The sequence below is a fragment of the Rhyacophila brunnea genome, unplaced genomic scaffold (assembly GCF_057557595.1).
Source record: "Rhyacophila brunnea isolate RB1 unplaced genomic scaffold, BYU_Rbru_1.0 scaffold_51, whole genome shotgun sequence".
Lineage (NCBI taxonomy): Eukaryota > Metazoa > Arthropoda > Insecta > Trichoptera > Rhyacophilidae > Rhyacophila > Rhyacophila brunnea.
In genome coordinates this window covers 977,491-998,613 of record NW_028233182.1, presented here as the reverse complement: position 1 = coordinate 998,613, position 21,123 = coordinate 977,491, and the positions used below count along the sequence as shown (strand labels likewise).

The 21,123-nt window shown below is 25.8% G+C and overlaps 1 pseudogene; it reads right to left on the bottom strand.

Annotated features, from left to right (window-relative positions):
- Nucleotides 1-5,329: 5,329 nt before the first annotated feature.
- Nucleotides 5,330-6,523, bottom strand: LOC147065827 (uncharacterized; annotated as a pseudogene).
- Nucleotides 6,524-21,123: the final 14,600 nt, after the last annotated feature.

The window sequence follows — 21,123 nt, the reverse complement described above, 5'->3', positions numbered from 1 at the left end:
CCAATTGTTCGACTAAATAATAGGATAAATTCAAAAATACATAAAGCCTGTGATCCCTAAGAGCTTTAAATTATAGCTGTGATCAAGCCCCAAACTAAAATGAAGAATATTTTATCCTATAGCAGCAAATAAAAGATTGATTCCTAAATCTTTGTATAATAATTAAAAAAAATATTTTTTTCATAAGAAATTATTAGGTGTGAATTTATAGATAGAATCTGAATACTTATATTATATACATTTAAGAAGCAAACTATTATCATACACTATTATGTAATTAAAAAAGCATGTTATACAAATAATTTTTAATATCTTTGAATGACTAATTATATTTAACTGTCTTTGATAATTTCAAAAACTTTTATCCATTGAAATTTGTACAAAATTAAAATGATTGCACGAAGACTACAAATTCATCTGTCTCTTAATTTCTTGAAACTGTTTTTTGAGCTGATCAAGCTCATCATTCACAACATCTTTATCTAAAACCAACTCAATTTTATCAATAACATTATTCATCTTTTTAAATATTTCTGTGCGATTGTAGCTACTTTCCAGAGTTTTTGCCAGTATTTTGACTATTTCTTCTTCATACTTCTCTTTAACCGTGTCTTTCATTTCTGTGAAAGGGAATGGGGCAATACAAAATATATCATCGAAATTTTGTAATTTTATAAAATATTATTATCTATTCTTACAATTAAATCTAATTTAGTTGAGAGAAAAGGAATTTCATCCATCACGACCTTACTGACGTATTTATTTTCAATAATTATTTTAGTAATTTATATTTTTTTAGTAATTTAATAGGATTGTATCATGAATGTATTATGCAAAATTTCGTCTTTTAATAATATACTATTGTCTAATATCATAGGTCTTGCAAAATATTTATCTACAAATGCAACAATAAATTTGGAAAGTCTTAATTTTACATTGCGTGTTTATAAAAAAACGTTTAAAAATTTTGTTGTTTCGCTTAAATTTGTATTTTTTATGTGTATAAACCTTAGTAGTAAAAAATATATTTTTATATAACCAGATCGATGTAGATATTGGTCTAATATAGAAAAATATATTTATTGAGGAATTCTAAACAACTAGTATGAAAAACTTTATAATTTGATTTTAACATGTATGTGCGCTTCAATATAAATAGGATATGTTTTATATCTAGTATTTTTATTAAGATTTAAATAAATAGTAAATTTTTTGAAAAAATATATTTATTTAACTTACACGATAAATCATACCAAAAGCAAGAATTATAAAATAAAAGTACGTAAATATTATAAAAACACAATCACATGTAATAAATTATATTCTGTTGATGAAAATAGGTAATTGAACGAGACGCCAACAAAATTTCGGTGAGAATAGTTGACATCCAAATTCAAAAAAAGTGTAGAATATTAATTAATTTAATATTTGAACATTTCCAGTCTTACTAAGGGTCACATGTTGATTCAAATTCAAGTCGTTAAGGTATAAAGGTATATATAAAGATAATTACGCCTGTATATTTCAAATAAATTGGATTTTACACTATAATACAAAAAAATATTTGCAAAATCTCCATATTTCTAAATTTATCTAAGACCTATGTGAATTAAAAATTACCTCAAGATTTAATAAAGAGTAAGATTTGGGGGTTATTTCATTCAAAATATATATAGAAAGATTATATGATTTTTTTAACAGAAATAAATATTATTTGAATTCATAAAGATTTATAGATCATTAGTAGATGTTTGAGTCTTTAGTTGGGCACCAGAATAAATATTTTCTTTTGTTTGGATTTTTTTATCAAATAAGTATTTCTTGAACATATATAATCACGCTTTGAATTCACATAAATTTCATAAGTTAAAAACATAATAAAAAGTGTTTTCAATGAATTCAATGCAAATTTATAAATATAATAAAGCGTTTCTTGAACATAAATAACCATGCCTTGAATTCACAAAAATTTAATAAGTTAAATAAATAAAGGAAATTATTTTCAGTGAATACAATGTAAATTTTTATATATAATAAAGCGTTTCCTGAACATAAATAACCATGCCTTGAATTCATATAAATGTAATAAGTTAAATAAATAAAGGAAATTATTTTCAGTTAATACAATGTAAATTTTTATATATAATAAAGCGTTTCCTGAACATAAATAACCATGCCTTGAATTCATATAAATGTAATAAGTTAAATAAATAAAGGAAATTATTTTCAGTTAATACAATGTAAATTTTTATATATAATAAAGCGTTTCCTGAACATAAATAACCATGCCTTGAATTCATATAAATGCAATAAAATTATATATATTAGAAGTTTTTTTGTTGAACACAAATTTATATTGTCAAGTTTTTTTTTGAAAGTTTTATACAAAGCAAATAATTTAGATACTATTTTGTTTTTATTGATTTTTCTATATTTAAGTATTCTGTCACATGAATGGCATAATTTGATTATATTTTTACTTAAAAATAATATGGGGTAAAGTTAAACCTATAGTCACAATACCATATTGGTGGATTTCAACATCTATGAACAAAAAAACCGGTTAATATTTTATTAATAGTCATGCCAGATGTCTATTATTGTTCTAAAATGGTATCAAATATTTGTGAACATCGATTTGTACAATAGAATCCAACGCGGTTATAAATATGCAGTTGTTTTCAAGCTTTTTACCCTTTTAAGACGACTTAATTTTATAAAATAATAAAACTAGTGTATATATGCAGAATAATTCGATGAGAAAATGGTTTTTTTTCTAAATTTACTATAAATTAATGAATGGTTTATTTTTATTTAGTTCAGACCAGAGACAAAAATATTTGTGGAACTTGAAAAACTTTGAGAATACGTTGGTAATTTAAGAGAAATGGTTTATATGTTGCAGTTGGGTTGATTATGCTTGAATAAATTGGCTTCAAGTGATTGTTATTTCAAAATTCTTTCTTTAATAATTTATCATCTAAATTAATAAAACTTCCTTTTTCAATCAAATATATAATTTTTTGTGGTTTTTTTAATATTAAAAATGCGGAAAATAGATTCAAAATTTAAAATTCATTTAAGCGTTTTCTTTTTATTTTAGCTGATTACCCTAGAAAACGCGCTAAATTCAATATAATGGTCACGGCTATGAAAAAAAATTCATCATAATGAAAGTGTATTTTGTACAATTGAAAATAAATACAAAATAATGTTAACTAGTTTATGTAAAAGATATATTTTAAGTTTACCATGAATAATATTATTTATATCCCACTCAATGCCATAAATGAATTTATAATATATAAATATAAAAATCCAAGTTTAAATAAGTTTAGAATTTCAATTTAAGTTTTAAAAAATCTTTACTTTATGGTAATGATAAGGTAAAAATCCAAGCTTAATTAAAATTATAATAATTTATATAAGAACTGTACAATTCAAGACAAAATATTTATTTGATGCAGGTATATGGTGTTGCACACAAAAAAATTTAGCTTAAATTTACCATGGGCTAGTTTATCTTATAAGTTTTTACTCTTTTTTAAACGAACTGAGCTTTAAACGTATCTATCGAACAGGCCATATTATTACCAATTTCAATCTTGCCCTCTCACAAATATCCCTAAAATATCATTCTTTCAAGACTTAAATATTAGAATATCTTCCTCAAACCTACTGTTGTAAGTGTGCTTCCGCTAGAATTCAAAATACCATATATAGACCTATGGTATTTTATGACCAGACTATCCCCCACTATGAGATAACAAAAAAAAGCTTTCATAATTTCAATCAATAAATTAACTTGAATTTTCGCCTTTTAATTTGTCGAAGTAAAATCTTCAATTGCCAAATAAGCAGATTTAACCAATATTATTCTCTTTACACCCTTATTATAATTAATAGATGCTCAACTTTAAAAACCAATAAACGAAATAACTTTTTAAGAATATTTATATATATTTACCTCTTCTTATTAAATATCTTGTCCTTGAAATACCTATCAAAGGGTCTTTAACAACCCTCTTGTCTGTACTAATGCTTCTGCTTCCTTTAAAAATCACAAACCTACTTATAAATAAAATTTGTTATATATATTTATTAAAGATATGATTATTCTTTTATTTTTCATGTTTGCTCGCGAAAAAATTTAGATTGCTCTATATTACATATTTGCAGGATATTATTTTCAAGCACATCTTCCTTACTTTCTTCCTCGATACATCTTCTAAGCAAGAAACCCATATATTCAAGTGTTTTTATAGTACTATTGTATTCAAGTATTTTAATAATACTATTGTATTCAAGTGTTTTTTCAATACTATTGTATTCAAGAGTTTTTCTGATTTATTGTATTCAAGTATTTTAATAATACTATTGTATTCAAGTGTTTTTCTAATACTATTGTATTCAAGTCTTTTTATAATACTATTGTATTCAAGTGCTTTTCCAATACTATTGTATTCAAGTGTTTTTCCAATACTATTGTATTTAAGTCTTTTTCTAATACTATTGTATTCAAGTCTTTTTCTAATATTATTGTATTTAATTCTTTTTCTAATACTATTTTTTTCAAGTGTTTTTCTAATATTATTGTATTCAAGTCTTTTTTTAATACTATTATTCGTGTATATGCTAACGCTTCCGTTTGAATCAAAAAAATTTATGATATAGTCTTTTATTTATGGGCTTATTTAGGTTTTGAACACTTTAATGTTTTCTAGTAAAACCTTTGACTGCTTTTTAAAGGTGATTTTGCAAATACCTCGTCGAATCTCATCATATTTACAATCTTTCTCAATGCATCTTTTCCTTCAATGATGATTAATTATGTGTTTTCCTTGGGTCTATTGTTTGCGTGTAAGTTTCTTCTTTAGTTGTCATTTATAACGGTTTTATTACGAATTCTGTAAAAATCATGTGATTGCAATTTTTTTATGGGCTAAGGGTTAATTTAATTTTTAGATACTCCAAGTTGATCAAGCAGAGCTTTGAATTACTCTATAGAGCATATTTAGGTGATCTTATTAGACCTCATCATGTCTAGAATATTTTTCGCTCAAAACTTATTAGTTCAAGTGTCTTCTTCAATCCTATTGCCTGTGCGGAAAGAATGATGATTTACTCATAATAGGATTATTTTAAAAATATTTTAAGCTTAATAAATCTTTTTTTTAAATATCAGACTCAATAAATTTTGCGGTATTACAAAATAATTATTTATAAATATTTTAAGCTTAATAAATCTTTTTATTGAATATCAGTCACAATAAATTTTGCGGTATTACAAAATAAACATATAAATTATTTAAGCTTAAATAAATTTTATTTATTGCTCAGCAATTTCGGTAACTCTTTTCTTAGTAATACCAAAGAACGCTCTTTTTTCTTCAATAGTCTGGAATCTTCCACTTCCAAGCTTAGAGGAGGTATCAATAAATTTAACATTGATATCTTCTGTATTTTTCGAGCTAAACTTATTAAATAAACTTTTTCTGAGTGTAACGACTCTTTTTCTTGGGCCACTAATACTTCCCTTAACCATCAAATACTCATTATTAATATTTCCATAATGTAAAAATCCTCCAACAGGATTAACAGTTTTTGGAGTAATATCGAATTCTGTCTTTGAAATATCTTTTCCATTACCAATCTTATATATTCTCTTGTTCAGCTCAGTTCTTCTATGGTATCCCATTTGCCCAGCCCTAGGAACCGTCCACATAACTCGACTTGGATGCCATGCTCCAATGCAAGCTACTTTTCTTAACCCTTTATTGGTCTTTCGTGGTAATATTCTCGTCCCAAATCTTTTGGTACATCCTTGGAAGCCTTTTCCTTTGGTTACTCCAATCGTGTCAATACATTCCTGTTCGTCAAAGACTTGACTGACTGGAACTTCTTTTTCAAGATGAGACAGTGCCCATTCTACCTTTTCTTCAATACTTGATCCACCATTTACCTGTACTTCCATAACATGTGATTTCTTCGTTTTTAATGCCTTGATCCTGTCACACTGAGAATGAACATACACTCGTATCAAATCACTCTTCTTTAACTCTTCAATGTCACTATTTATTAAAGTTGCATCAGAATGGCGCGATGTAAACTTTTCAAGTACGGCACTGTTCTTGTTATGGTAAAAGTTCTTGTTGTATCTCCGGATAACACCTTCTCCAACATGCTCTGCAAACACTACTACACTTCGCTTTAGTCCATTGATCGTATTTTTATATCCTGCTACTCCAAATATCACCATTGGTGGTGCTTCAAGAAAAGTAACTGCATCGAAGACATCTCGTTGAGTGGCTTTTTGTCTCTTCTCGTTTGGTCGGGCTCGCTCGGTCATTCGGATTACGTGAGACATGCCGACTTTGTAGGCAAAGAATGCTGTGATGTGGGGTTTCTTATTTGAGTCATCACGTGGGAATGCACCTGGTGATTGCTTTGTTGAACTTGCTCGCTTTCGTGGGCAATAGGCGAGGGAACCGTGACGGGGCGCTTCATATTTCCTGCAACTCATTTATGGAGGGGCGGTTAAAAAAATGGATTTAAAGGATATATCTAAATTTTACAGTAGAGAAGAGCTAAAACTTAAAATAGCAGTGAAAAGGACTGTTGGTAAGATTATAAAATAAAACAACTGAAAATTAAAATGTTACAGATCTAAAACTAAAAATAATATGGAAAAAAGACAGTTGGTAAAATTATAAAATAAAACAACTGAATATAAAAATGTTACAAAGCTAAAACTAAATTAATATTGAATTAAGGCTTTATGTAAAATTATTAAATTCAACAACTGAAAATTAAAATATTACAGAGCTAAAACTAAAAATAATATTGAATTAATTCTATGTAAAATTATTAATTTAAACAACTAAATTCAAGACACTTGAACTCATCACATTTGAGAGAAGAAGAGCAATTGATGAAGATAGATCAGGGAAGGTGTCAAAAGATGTATCAAGGTGTTGTGCAATGATCCCAATGGGCTGACTACGTCTCAATAGATAAAATTGATAAAAAGAAACTTAACCCATCATCAAATAAATATAAAAACGGAGGAAAAGGTTTAAACTTACTTAGCAAAAATATATCTCTTTTAGAGGAAAATCTTCCTTCATTTGTAAATTTCTTTCTTAATTGTATTTTCCCTCAATTCTTATACTTTTCTTCTAAAATAAAAATTCCCATGATCATATAATTGACTCATACCATTTTTTAATAAAGATACTAGTGATGCAATCTCAAAATTTTAAAATCAGCATGATATTTTTAATGCTTTAAAATACACAATAAGTCATAAAAAGAATTAATTGTTGTAATTAATCTAAATTTAAACTATTTGGGAATATTTTAATCTTTATTATTTTAATGATGTTGAATAAGTATATTTTGTGGATGTCTTTATGAATTTTATTTCTATAATAATATTAAGAAATATATATTTGCATAGCTCTGGAATTTCTAGCTAGATTCAAAAAAATTATTTATTAAAACCAGTTTATTACATTGAAAAAATATTAGCTTAACAAAAATAGTTTTGAATTATATTGCTTCCAAAACTGTAAAAAAAATTATGGATAAAAAATGCTAGCCTTTTCTGTACTTTGTTCAAGAAAGCAAACGACAAGAATAAAATATAAAATATATATTTCTAAAATACAATTTGATAAATTGTGATGACTTTTTTTTTATATTTAGGAGTTTTTATTTTAATTTACTTTTTTCATTGCGCGGATTTCGTATAAGATATCTGAAAGAACTCGAAGCAGGTATACAGATTGTGGCATATATACAAAGCTTGGAGTTGAGAAAACCCCTTGAATAATAAGTCTTGGACGGTGATAAGGTATTGAAGAAGACTTCAAAAAGAAGATGTAAGCCGAACGTATCTATAGACTGTGCGCAAGAGAGATCAAGCAAGTTATGCTTGAGAGCAAAAACTAAAATAAAAACAAATAATTTAGCCCTAAAATAAATAAATTATCATTGCGTGGATTTGTTGAGAATAAGAACCTTGGATTTATAAATAGTCCAATGGTAATTTATATCAAAAATAAATTTATACAATTCTAATTAAAAATAATTCACAATCTGTTTAGTTTGAAAAACTACTACGCATATGAAAATTTTATCTTTTATCTCTATAAATTAATAACTTGGAATAAATGATGATATATACTCACTAAGTATTGTTTAATAAAAAATAGATTTCGAATATAATTCTATAGTATAAGACAATTTTGAAGTAATGGAGAAGATAATAATACAATGGTCACATCTGTCTAAAACTATTAACTTTTTAAAACCAAATGATATTTGGTAATTGGTTTAATGCATAGTTTCACTATATACTTACAAATTTTATTTCGCGTATAATTTCGCAATAAAATATTCATGAAGCTCAAATTTTATACTTTTTTATAAATTTGTTAGATTTTACCATTGATAATATGGATATCTGTATGGCAAACTACTCTAGAATTTTGAAAGTACATTAATTAGTATGCTTATAAGCATTAATTATTCCAATAGCGTTTTGATTTCCACTGAGGATATATTTTATGGTTTGTTTATACCGTTCAATAGAATTTATGAACAAATGTACATCAAGTTTTTTTTTTATATTCATTAGTTGCTAAATATATTTAATTTCTCTGAATAAATTTGTTTATTAAACTTATGTTAAATCTTAATCTTCGGAATTAAATTATTAAGCATTTTTACTTTTGATTGTTTGATGTATGCAATCGATTCTAACGGGAAAATGATTTTATTGTTGATAATAAATCAAAAATATGTGGCTTTTTTTATTCTTATTAATAATAACTTTAAGATCTCCGGAATTCAAATAGTTGTAATAAATATCGTGCCATATCGAATGTCAATAAATTTCTGTCGTATCCAGCATTTTTTTTTGTATTATTGAAAATTGATTATCATATTAAGGTAAATAACCATTTGAATAAAATGTAGTTATAATATCGCCTAGATGTTGAAATTGGCAGATTAAATTATATTTTAAGTCTTATACCTCACTTAAATATTTATTTCTAAATTTTTATAAAGCAAATATAAACTAATACATCAAATTTTTTTTTATATTTGGTCTTTAGTTTAATATATTCTGACCGGAAAGAGGTTTAATTCGATTATAAGTTTTTTTTAGCGTGTATGCTTCATAATTTGCTAAAAAAAAACTGAAATACTATTTTTATCTTCGTCGAATTTTCGTGATGTGTTTTTTTTAATTTGTAATTTCAATGGAATGCAAATATAGAAATATTTTATAGAAGACAAATATTGTTTTTTTTTAAAGTCCATTTATTTGGCATAATGGAATCCCCTTTAGGTAATATACAGTGGCTAAAAATTGTCTATCGACTGAAAATGCATAAATTTATTTACTTATAATTTAAATAATTTAAAATTGCGTAAAGATATATTAAATGCAAAAATACCAAGAAATACTGTCAAATTATAATAGATAAATAAAAACCATATATTTGAAGCATAAAATAATATATGCACAATAATTTATTTTGTAATATACACTATTTTCGCAGTTTTTAATTTTATTTGCAAGAATAGAAAATTATCGGTCTATTCTAGTTTTCATCGCAGTTCATACTGAATTTTTATTATGTACGTTATCTTCATCGATCGCCTGCTAATATTGAATGGATGTGATTTTCTAAATTATAATGCTGATACCAAAAATATTAAAGTGGTTCAATGTGTTCATCTTAAAATTTTATTTTTAATCAAAACCACATATAATTAAACATTGGAGTCTTTTTGTTGTTTTTCTAAGTAGACAACAACCTAAACCCTTTTATAGTATAAATTAGTGATAGTTGGCCATGAATTTTCTGAAATACTTTATTTGAATGATATAACTTTTGAATTTAAACATATTAAAAGAAAATATTTTCGCTTCTTTAAAAAAAAGCTCTTCAGATAAATATCAAGAAGTAGTATATATTATTGCGTACTTAATGAACGAAATTTAAACATTAGTAATATTCGCTTTACAGATTCTTCTATTTGGGTTCTTTCGGGATGTATATTAGTTATTGATCGTTATAAACTATACTAAAAACAATTATAGCCCAGTAATAATCAATTGGAATCTTTCAATAAGAATTTATGTTGCGTATGTTGTATTTTTATGGGTCTATAAGAGGTTATGTGCTACATATTTATGCTAGTTTCAGAAATTGTTGGTTTGTTCATACTTCTAAATTCACCATACAATCATTAAGGATTTTCCGATAAAACCTATTTTTTAAATCTTATAAAATTAATTGATATTTCATATGTAATTTGAATGCGGTATTCCATCATTAGCAACATATTTTTTTTTAGTTATATTAGTGATAGATTCTGGAAAATCGAACAATAATTTTTGATTTCATTTTGAGACACATTTATTGTATTTAAAATGCAAATTTAGCAAAAATAACTTCAAAATAACGGCTCAAAATTATACTGAATAGTGAAAAAATCATGACTCATGTCCATATTTAGTGATTACATCTAAAAACTGTAGATTTGTGTATAAAAACAGTGAATTTTTTTGTTTTTTGTCATATGTTATTTAACAGCAAGGTAATAATGGGGTTTTGATGTAGTATTTTAAAAGTTTTAGATTTTCTGATTTATCTGTATTCTACCAGCACTGAATTATATTATTACTATGTTGTTGATCATGTGTTTTTTTTTATATTTTTACTGATATAAGCTTTATAATATAAATTCACGTAAATTCTGTCATTTTTTTTGACTCGAAGATATACAGATTCTAAATTAATGAAAAAAAGCCAAATTTGTACTAATCCGAAAAAAAATCCGATATAAATTAAAGGCAAATGTAAATTATTATTTTTTTTAGGATCTAACTTAATACACTTCCAGAATGATCAATCGATCCAAAGGGGTTTTATTTGTAATTTCATAAAATTTAATGTTCAATGGTTATCGGATTTCAACTAAGCAATTAAAAAAAAGATAAGACAAGCTGTCTGAATCCATTGTTTTCAGCATTATTGTAACTGGGAAAAGGCTTTTAATTTCGATGTCAATTTTCTCACATACTTCAATGGCTTTATAAAATACAACAGTTGGATATTTTGTTTTAATTTTATCTAAAATACCAACTCCATATATATGGAATCTTTTATTTACTATATATGATAAAATTGTATGATTATTTTTTTTTTAGTTTCCCTTAGCATTTCAGGATATAACCACTGGGATTAATTTTTTTTTAAAAACTACATAAAAATCAATAAATATTTTATCATTATAAATATCTTAAAGCTACTGAGCTGAGTGGTACAAATATTCACCCTGTAAATCTCAATTTTAATAGTGTTGAAAGTTCGAATGATCCACCCGCAAGGGTATTGTTTAATTTAAAAGGACAATTAATGCCACTACCCGAAAAAAAACACACCAACACATGTTGACCTAATTGAGCCAAAGAAGGCTTTAGCTATAAAATACACTCGAATGGGGTTCTGAAATAACTTGACTCTATTTCGAACGCAACAGCAGTATTCAAAGCCATTTTTAGTGTGATAGGAATGTTTACTATAAGATAAACGGTATTCTAATGGTCAAATAAAATCATATAAATTTTTTATCTGTACAATTTTTGTTATAAAATCAATAAGTGTATTTTTCGATCAAATTTTCATACATAAGAATTATTTCGCCTTAATAAAAACGAATAAAAATTTAAATGGATATTTGAATAAAATGATTTTCAGGTCTTTATATTTCAAGCATTTTTTTAAAATTTAACATGCATCTTTGTCATACACATCATGATAAGCAGTACATAATGTATTCAAAATAAATACAGGGTATTACTTAATTTGTAAATTTTTCAAGAATAATTTTGCTTTGCTAATGTAAATAAAAATGTTTAAGATGAATTAGGGAATGAATATGTTGATTAGATTTTTTTTAGTTTAATTATTAATTTCCTTTGATAAAATATTCTATATAGAGGTTACAATATTATTTTAGATTTTAATCGAAGTAAACAAAATATTTATCATAATTTGTCTTATTTTTCTTATATTTTTGATAAGACTTAAAATATAAAAAGATACGTAAATATTAATGGAGAAATATAATAGTATTAAAAGTAAATTCAATCCCTTCTTTTTTTTTATATTTATTTTCCATTATAATCGATTAAAAGTGTGCAAATAAACCTTTTTAAAGAGGTTAAAAGAAGTTTATGTAATATTTATATGCGGTCTATTTCGTCTTTACTTTTTATGTTGTATTTTGGAAAAAAACCTTGAGACGTATTACAGGTCGCGTATATTCCTTTTTCTTGAATCCACATTTTTACTGCCCTATTCTCAGAATCTTACACTTAAAATTCTATTTAACCAGCTGCCTTTGCTTATTTTTCTGGTTATTTTGACATGTATAACTCTTTTACATAAAAACTTTGAATTTTGATACAGATCATTATAAATCATGGCATATTGCACCATTTTTGGTTTGCGGTTTTGAATTGTAGATTTCTCAATTAGCTACAATATCATATTTTACCTTTTTATTGAAATTCGATTATCAGTAGTTTCATTTTCAGCTATTTAAATTTGTTAAACTAAAACCTTAGATAGCTCTATAGAATATATTTGCTTAAAACTAAAATTAATGCATATATACATTAATTTTGCGTTATAAAATGGTATAGATTGGCAATATAGATCATAAAAGGCCCCAGAAAAAACTCGAAGTCACAAACAAAATTGAGAACTTATCAAATCATATGACTGAAAGTAACTCTCGAAAGTGTTGATCTCGAAAAGTGAAGCATACTATAGTTTTAACTGAAGAGCAACTAGCTAAAAGTATATTAAAACGTACACATGGAAGACAATATAATTATTATAAGTGACAAATATAAATCAATAGTCTTGAATTAACCTATCAGTATCGATTATTGATTTTTATGCATTGGCTAATGTGATTTGCAGCTTCTTACAGTTGTTCAAGCAAAACTTTAGATCGCTCTATTATACATATTTGGCTGATACCTCTTTCCACTTTATAATCTTTGCAGTCTAACTCGATGCTTCTCCTCCTCTCAAGACTTATTAGTCAAAATGTATTCCCGAATCCTATTGTTTGTGCGCATTCTTCCGCTTCAGTCGGTATTCTTAACTCCTTAATATATGACTTATGGTATTTTGTAACCTCCCATCGATAAAAATTATAATATATTATTTTAATTTATGGTTTAATTGTAGTTTTGTAATTTTAAATTTCATCTTCTAGCTTAACTTGCTTGATTCTCTGTGCGCACAGTGTATTTATACTTTCGGCTATCTTCTATTCGCCAAAGTCTTATTCAATATGCCAACCTTCTTTCATGTCCTATTAATTAAAGGGTTTTTCTCAATCCCAAGGTTTGTATATATACCACAACCTTATTCGTGACATCTAGTTCCTTCAGGTACCTTTTATGCTATCGTGTCACACACCGTCCCATGTTATAACATATGTGATAATTTTTGTCTTGCTCATCTATATAAATCACAGATCAGATGCTAGCAAGTCATATTTTCACAATTTTTCGTTTTAAACTATGTTTATATTCTAATACTTGTCATGCCAATTTCGATCAGAGTGATTCAGTTCTTCTTTTTATTATATATAAAAATATCAGGTCTGTCATTTGATAACTTGATCTCTGTTTTTATTCTTGTATCCTCTTTGATTACTGCGAATTCGTTTTCCATTATTTATTGTCCAGAGTGTCTGCGGATTTAACAGGTTTTTCCAAAATTGGATTTTCTCGACAGCATTAAGTGAAAACATCTTACTATCTCTTTGTGTCTTTTTGTATAGTCATGACCAAGGATTTTTTTACATCTGCTTGCCAAATAGTCGACTGTTTTAAAGAGTCGTTACAGTGCGGACATCTTGATCTTTCTCCAATATAAATGTTTCTATCCTGAATAAAACAGAACCTAGCTTCCTCTGATGGTCTGATATTTTCATATTGTAGCCACCTTGAGGATCCATATATTTCAAGCATTAAATTATTATGCACATTGAAGAGTTTTCGATGCAGTCTTTTATGTTGTATTTTACACAATAAACTCTCTTTTTGTTTTAATTCAAGCGCTGAAAAATTTATGTCAACGAGTCCGTATTTTGTTTTGGAAAATTCATTTATTGCGGATAAAAATTATAATATATCATTTCTATTAAATGTTTAATTTTAGTATTGTAATAACTGATTTATATTCTAGATCCCCTTGAGTGATTTCCTATGCACACATCATATTTATACGCTTGGCCATATCCTCTTCCCATACATCTTCTTTGATACCTCTTCCTCTCTTTTAAAAACATATTAGTTCAAGGTTTTCCTCAATCCTAAACCTATATATGGAATTAATTAATTTAAATAAGATCCAAAATACAAAAAAAATATATTAGTTCTATTAACAATAAAATATATCCTCACAAATATTAATTTAATCATCATTTTTGATTGCAGCGAGTTTTTCAGCAATAACTTTATCTTTCTCTTCTTTCGTCATTTTTTGCTTCTTATAAGATTTGAAAACTGAATAATCGAAATCATTTGTCTTCTTCTCTTTTTGCCAATCTTTCCTAATAGCATCAAAAGCAACTTCATAAATTTTAGGGACATTCTCAGGTTCCACAACAGCCATCATTCTAGAAAACTGTTTTTTATATTTCTCGGAATCACTTTCGCGAAGACTAATCATATAATCTCTCAACTCAATGCCCAAAATTTTATTTTTGAGCTTCTCTTCATCGACGCTTTTATCATCATTATTATATCCATAAAATTTATTAGGTGAATGTGGAACCCGAACACCAGAATCAGAAACACCTTTCATAGCAGCAAAGACACGTGCACCTTTTGTGGCTCTAGCAAGCCCAATATCAAGAACACATTCAAAAGCTTTACCATCCAAATCTTCTTGAACATTGTAATTTCCTATTGTGTCTGTGGTATTGTTTTCTGTTCCAAACCCGTCATTTGACTTATTTACCTTTTCAAGTGCTCTCATTCCACATAGCAGTCCTGTTGCATAAGCTGCACTATAGTTTGTTAGACCAAAATTTATGCCGTATTTCTTCAACTCGGAACTGTCAGCACGGGCTTTTAAGATATCTCCAGCTATACTTGGCTTAAATATCTGGCAGATTACTTTCGTTGATGTGATTCGAACCACTAGTCTGCTTTTGTAAGCTCCATAGCGACACGCATCTTGTGTTAAAAGCTTTCTTCGCTTGACGTAGTCGGTTTTTCCTTCACGACGACGACGTTGTTTTACTTGGAAGCGGGAGTAGTAAGATTTCTTTAATTTTGCTTCTGGCATCGAATGTATGGAGGGTAAAAAAAAATATTTAAAGGGAAGATCTAAAATGGCTATAATGAAAATACCAGAAAAGAATCTTTGGGGATCGAATAAATCTGGTCAACGAAGAATACACAGTGGATTATAATTTTAGAGAATTGAAAATCAATTTACAAATTTATGGAATGAAACCACTAGATTTGGATGTTAAGTGTGATATAAAATATATGATGCAATGGCAAAGGAAATACAAAGAAGTGTTTCTTTAATTTATCAATATCTGCAAAAATAGTCAAGGATATTAATTTTAAATAAGATAAAATAATAGAAGACTTAGAAAATTTATTATATTATGAATTAAGACGAAATAGGGGGTAAGGCAGATAAAAATCTAAATAATACATATAGCAATGAAAAAATTAATGACTAAATAATTTTTATTTGTGTGTTGAGCTTCTTCTTTGAATAAATTTCATCTGCTGGGATGTAGACAGCCTATTATAAATATTGTACAACACCTTAATGTATCTTTTGACACCTTATCTGGATCTATCTTCCTCAGCTGCACTTCTTTTGTCAAATTACATGTGTTCAAGTGTCTTACGAAGTCTGAGAGCTTGCATGTATGCTTTCTCCTTCAAATGAAATTTTTTTAAAAAAGACTCATATAAAATAAACAAATAAGAATGTTTTAAATAGGTGTTTATATTAAACTATTCGTGCATAGTTAAAATTTTTATATGATTATAAAAAATATATAAAGAAACCTACATCCCTGCAAAGGGTATACAATGGCGTCAATACAATATACGGCATAATTCCGAGCTTGTCTTTTTTTAATAAATAAAAAATTACATTTAATTATATAAAAAAAATATGTAAAAAGTGAATCTTTACCAATAAAATAAATAAATTAGTTCATTTTTCAATATTTTTTATGGAAAAAAAGGAATAAAAAGAAGAACCAATGCACATTCTTGTATTTTTACAAAAATAAAATGTGCCTTATGAAATTCATTATTGGAGTACTACAGTTTGAAACGATATTTACAATTATTTTATTTTTTTATATAATCAAATATTAATTAAAAGGCGATTTGCGGCAAGTTTGAATCATAAATAATGTGTTTATTCCAACTTTAAACATGTAATAGCATTAAATTCTGTTTAGAGTGATTTGTTAGCGAAATTAAAATTTTTAAAAACATCTCTAAATATCGATTATGGTGAATAATGTGGTTATATTTTTTAATTCGCGCTATTTTATGTAATTTTAGGAGCTTAGATGACAAAAAAAATATCATTCTATATTGATTTATAATGATATTTTTATCTATTATGAAGGTATAGGTGATTTTGTATGATACAAAACCTTTATTGTGTAATTTATTGGCTTAAAAACTAGCCTAATATATACAGATTTAATCTTCGTAACAAAGGTTTATAATTTATTTAGAGACGGTAAAAATGGTAATTCAATCATCAATTTTTTTATATACCTATACATAATTCTATTAAACATTCTACAATTTTAATTGTTTGAGACGTGATTTATAGCATAGTTGAGGTATACCATTTTCAATAGGTATAATTAATATCATTAGACTACAATAGCTTTGTATTTTTAACAATATATGACCAGACCATTCAAAATATAGCAGAAAAATAGATTTATTTATTTATTTAAGGGTTTTAGCTATAGCGTTAATAGCATGGAATTCGTCTATATATTTTCAAAAGCAATAGTATTGAAGAGTATAATTAATTTATATAGAAAAATTCGAGCGATAAAATGTTAAGAAATGATTTTTAATACAAACAGAAGTGGTATTTTAGAAGTCACAAATTCCATATATATTTTTTTACAATTAGATAACCTAATATGAAAGAATATCAGCAATAAAGATCTTCAGCGGGTCGAATTGTTTAACTATATTCGTATTTAATATTTCGGCTTTAAGGCGTTTAAACAATCAGTCCAAAAACTTCGACATAAAATTTTCACTAATGATCATCTCACGCTAAAAACATAAAATTTTCATACTTTAAATTTTTTAGAAAAAATTAAGTCTTGTCTTCTATCATAATTCATATAATAACCATGTATATGTATAAATCGAGAAATAAACACATAAATAAAAGTTTTATGAACAAATGTGATTTAGTCATTGGAATTCGTTGGGGTCATAGACACTATGCTAAAAAAAATTTTAGTTTGATTAATTTAAACAAATAATAGTCAATAAAATAGATGAGACGAAATGAATGTTATGTAAAACTCGGTAATCAATCCTACAACGTAATACGGATGATAGAATCGGTGTAAAAGACGAATGAAAGTTATATGGTTAATATTTCCGTTTTCCGTCATCTTCTAAGGAGCCGGAAAGATCAAAATAATTTTTAAAATATCACGACTATTTTTTTCATTTAAAATGTAGTCTATAACACAGAGATAAGTAATTAAAAATTTTTTTTTTTGATATTTTTTAAGCTATCAAAAATTATAATAAAGTGCCATGAAATAAAATTTAAAGCACAAAATTTTTAAAAGAAGATATATGTTGATTTAATTTTACATAAAAAAATAGATGCAAGAAAAGAAAGAGCAGTTCCAATCATATTTTTGCATCATTTCAGACACTTAAAACAAAAAAAATACATTTAAATTACCCTATATGATATTGTATTTTTTTTCTACAAATACATCTATGTTATCTGTTAAATCCCTTTCGAGCAAATAAACCATTCTATAAGTAAAGAAAGCAAGAATTATAACTCTGAGTTCGTAAAAAAGCGAATATTATTAAATTTAATGAAGCGAACCTATTAAAAAAAATAAGCTACCCGGTCTTAGTTTAGGGATCATTCTATTTTTTATTTGATAAAATAATTATAGAAGAAAAATTAATCATGATATAGATAAGTAAAACGGATCACAATATAAGATAAAAAATAAAAAATCATTTGTAATTTTACATTCATATTGATATTTACACATGCAAATAGATGCACTCGTGTCTCCAGCATGAAAAACAGGTTAAATACATTAAAAAAGTAGATCCAATTTGTGTATAAACAAACCCTTTTTTAAGAAATAAATGCTTAAAAATATAGTGACAAAACAAATATAGTAAAAAATATCTTGTTTTTTAGGGTGTTAAATTTTATTAAGGAAGTGTTCATGAGAGATCGATTATTAAAATAAAAAAAACTATTATGTTGTAAAATTTTTAACGCAAAAATTCTGCAATAGAAATATATAAGGTTGAAAGCGAAACCACGAATATATCCATCGTATATTTTTTCTTGTGAAAATTTTAATAATGAAAATGCTATTGTCTGAACACACAGAAAAAAGTGGGGTTTTATTGTCTAAAAATACACGCGTATACAATTTATTGGAGATTCCATATTTTTTTTTATGGTCATATGCAATTTAAAGCTTTTTATAAAAATTAAATATAAAACCTTTTAAATGGATTTTTTTAGATGATCACAGGATGATATGGCTTTATAACGAAATTATAAGCATCAGGATGTAATTTATTTTTATATTTATTAGAAATTATATAAAATACAGTGAAAATTATATTTAATATTGCACACCTTGCCATAAAAACTAAAGCACTTTCTTAATATATATCGCTAATTTTATGTACATAGTTTAAATAAAGGCGCGATATAACTCAATTTTTTTTAAAGTTTAAAGGTTTTCGTGCTAAGAAATTTTCACAAAAAATAAATAAGATTAAAAAATGCATCAAAAATAAATAAAATAAAAAATGGATAATCTATACATAATTAAGATAGTTTATATATCAACAGATATTTATTGAAATTTTTTGAAATTAAAATCAAGTTAAAAATGTTATTCCGTTTTAAAGAGTTAATAGCTACCCCTTTATTAAAAGGATACAAATTAAACATGTAATTTATATGTATTAAAATTCACTTAATACAACAAATATTTTATTTATGGATGAATTTTTCGTATTAAGGTTTTTAAACTTCGAATCTAAACTGATGATTTTCGTGGGCAACATCATCTATATCATAAATGATCACTTATTTCTTTATATTCTTCTCTGATACAATCTATCACAATTTTTTTCACTGGAAATACATATCGATTTTGATTTAATCTGGATTGGTTAGATTTAACATAAATTAAAAACAACAAAAAAAAGAATTTTGTCTAAAAAAAAATTAGACACTTAAGTTCTAAAGTAACTCTAATCAATAATATTTGTAAAAATTTGTTATCTTTAATTTTTTAATCTAAATTTTAGATGAGACACCCTATATAATTTTAATGATTATTTTTGATAAATTCATACCAAGATATTTAAAAAACTAGAGTATATCTTGTGTTTCATGAACTGAAACTACTTTTTTTTGTTTATGGATAAGTGTAAACTCTTATCCATTACATTATCTTGCAGGTAAATACGAGAAATAGTTTGTAGATCAGATTTAAACAACTATTTCTATTTAATAACGATAAATTATCATATATAAATTTAAATTCTAGTTTTTTTTAGAAAAATAAGGATATTAAATGGCCTTCAATGAAAATTAAATGACAGTATGAGTGTTAAAATCCCTTTTTCAATATTATTTAGTAATATAAGTTAAAAAGCAACTTATAAATCGAGAGATATAATAATCATATGTAATTTTATAAATATATGTTTGAACTATATTGGATTATCAATTGAAAATCTTATAAATATAGTCTAAAAAAAATAATAGCTAGTATCAATTCCCACCCAAACTCTTTCGTGCGATAAATACTTTTTCAAGCGGAGGTTAACTATAAATTTCATAAAAAACGTAGATTTTATCGTGAAAATTTCGATTTATTGTTAAAACCTATTATAATTACACTATTATCGAATTAATCGCTGTTTTAAGGGGAACACTAGGCACGCAGAAAATACCAATAGAGAAAATATCAATAAAACTTATTTCGAGATTATTGGTATTGTTTATATTTCTCTATTCCTTCAAAAGTATAGTTTCTCGTATTTTCGCCTCAATCAAGTGTGTCCACGAAGTGTTATTTTTAGTCTTAAATAGTTTTTATCTATGAATAATTATCTAATTATATATCATACTAAATATAATGCAATATTTTTTTTATTACTAATGATATCTATTGGCTTTTTATCAAATAAGAATGAAGATGTGCACCCTTTTCTCAATAAAATGTATAAAAGAACAGTAATTGACCATTGATCTGCCAAATATTTTCTTATAAGGAATTTAATAGTTTGTAAACCACTTCTATTAAGTGTATACGAATAATTTTTTTTACTTTAGGCAAAACTACGGCGTAAAATGTGCCATTACGAACATGCCGAGTATTTATCAGATCAACAATCATGAATAAATCCATATGTTGATGTTAGTTTTTTGTTTAATATAAATTGAGTTCCTGTCTTATATTTTAAGTTCATCAGTCACATTATATTGAGTGCGTTAAAATTTAAATAAAATATTAGATTCATCTTACTCGATAACAAAAAACTAACCCCAACATATGAATTAATTTATATTAATCATAGTATTGGATATTACAATTAATTTATTCCAATAAAAAAACACTGTGTTTGATTTAATCAAAAACAAATAATTATCTTTCTAATGATCTGCAAGCATCCGTTTTAAGAAAAGTGATAGAATAAAACTTAAAGAACTTATTTTGTTTATTTAAGTTAATTTTTTTTATCAGTTTACT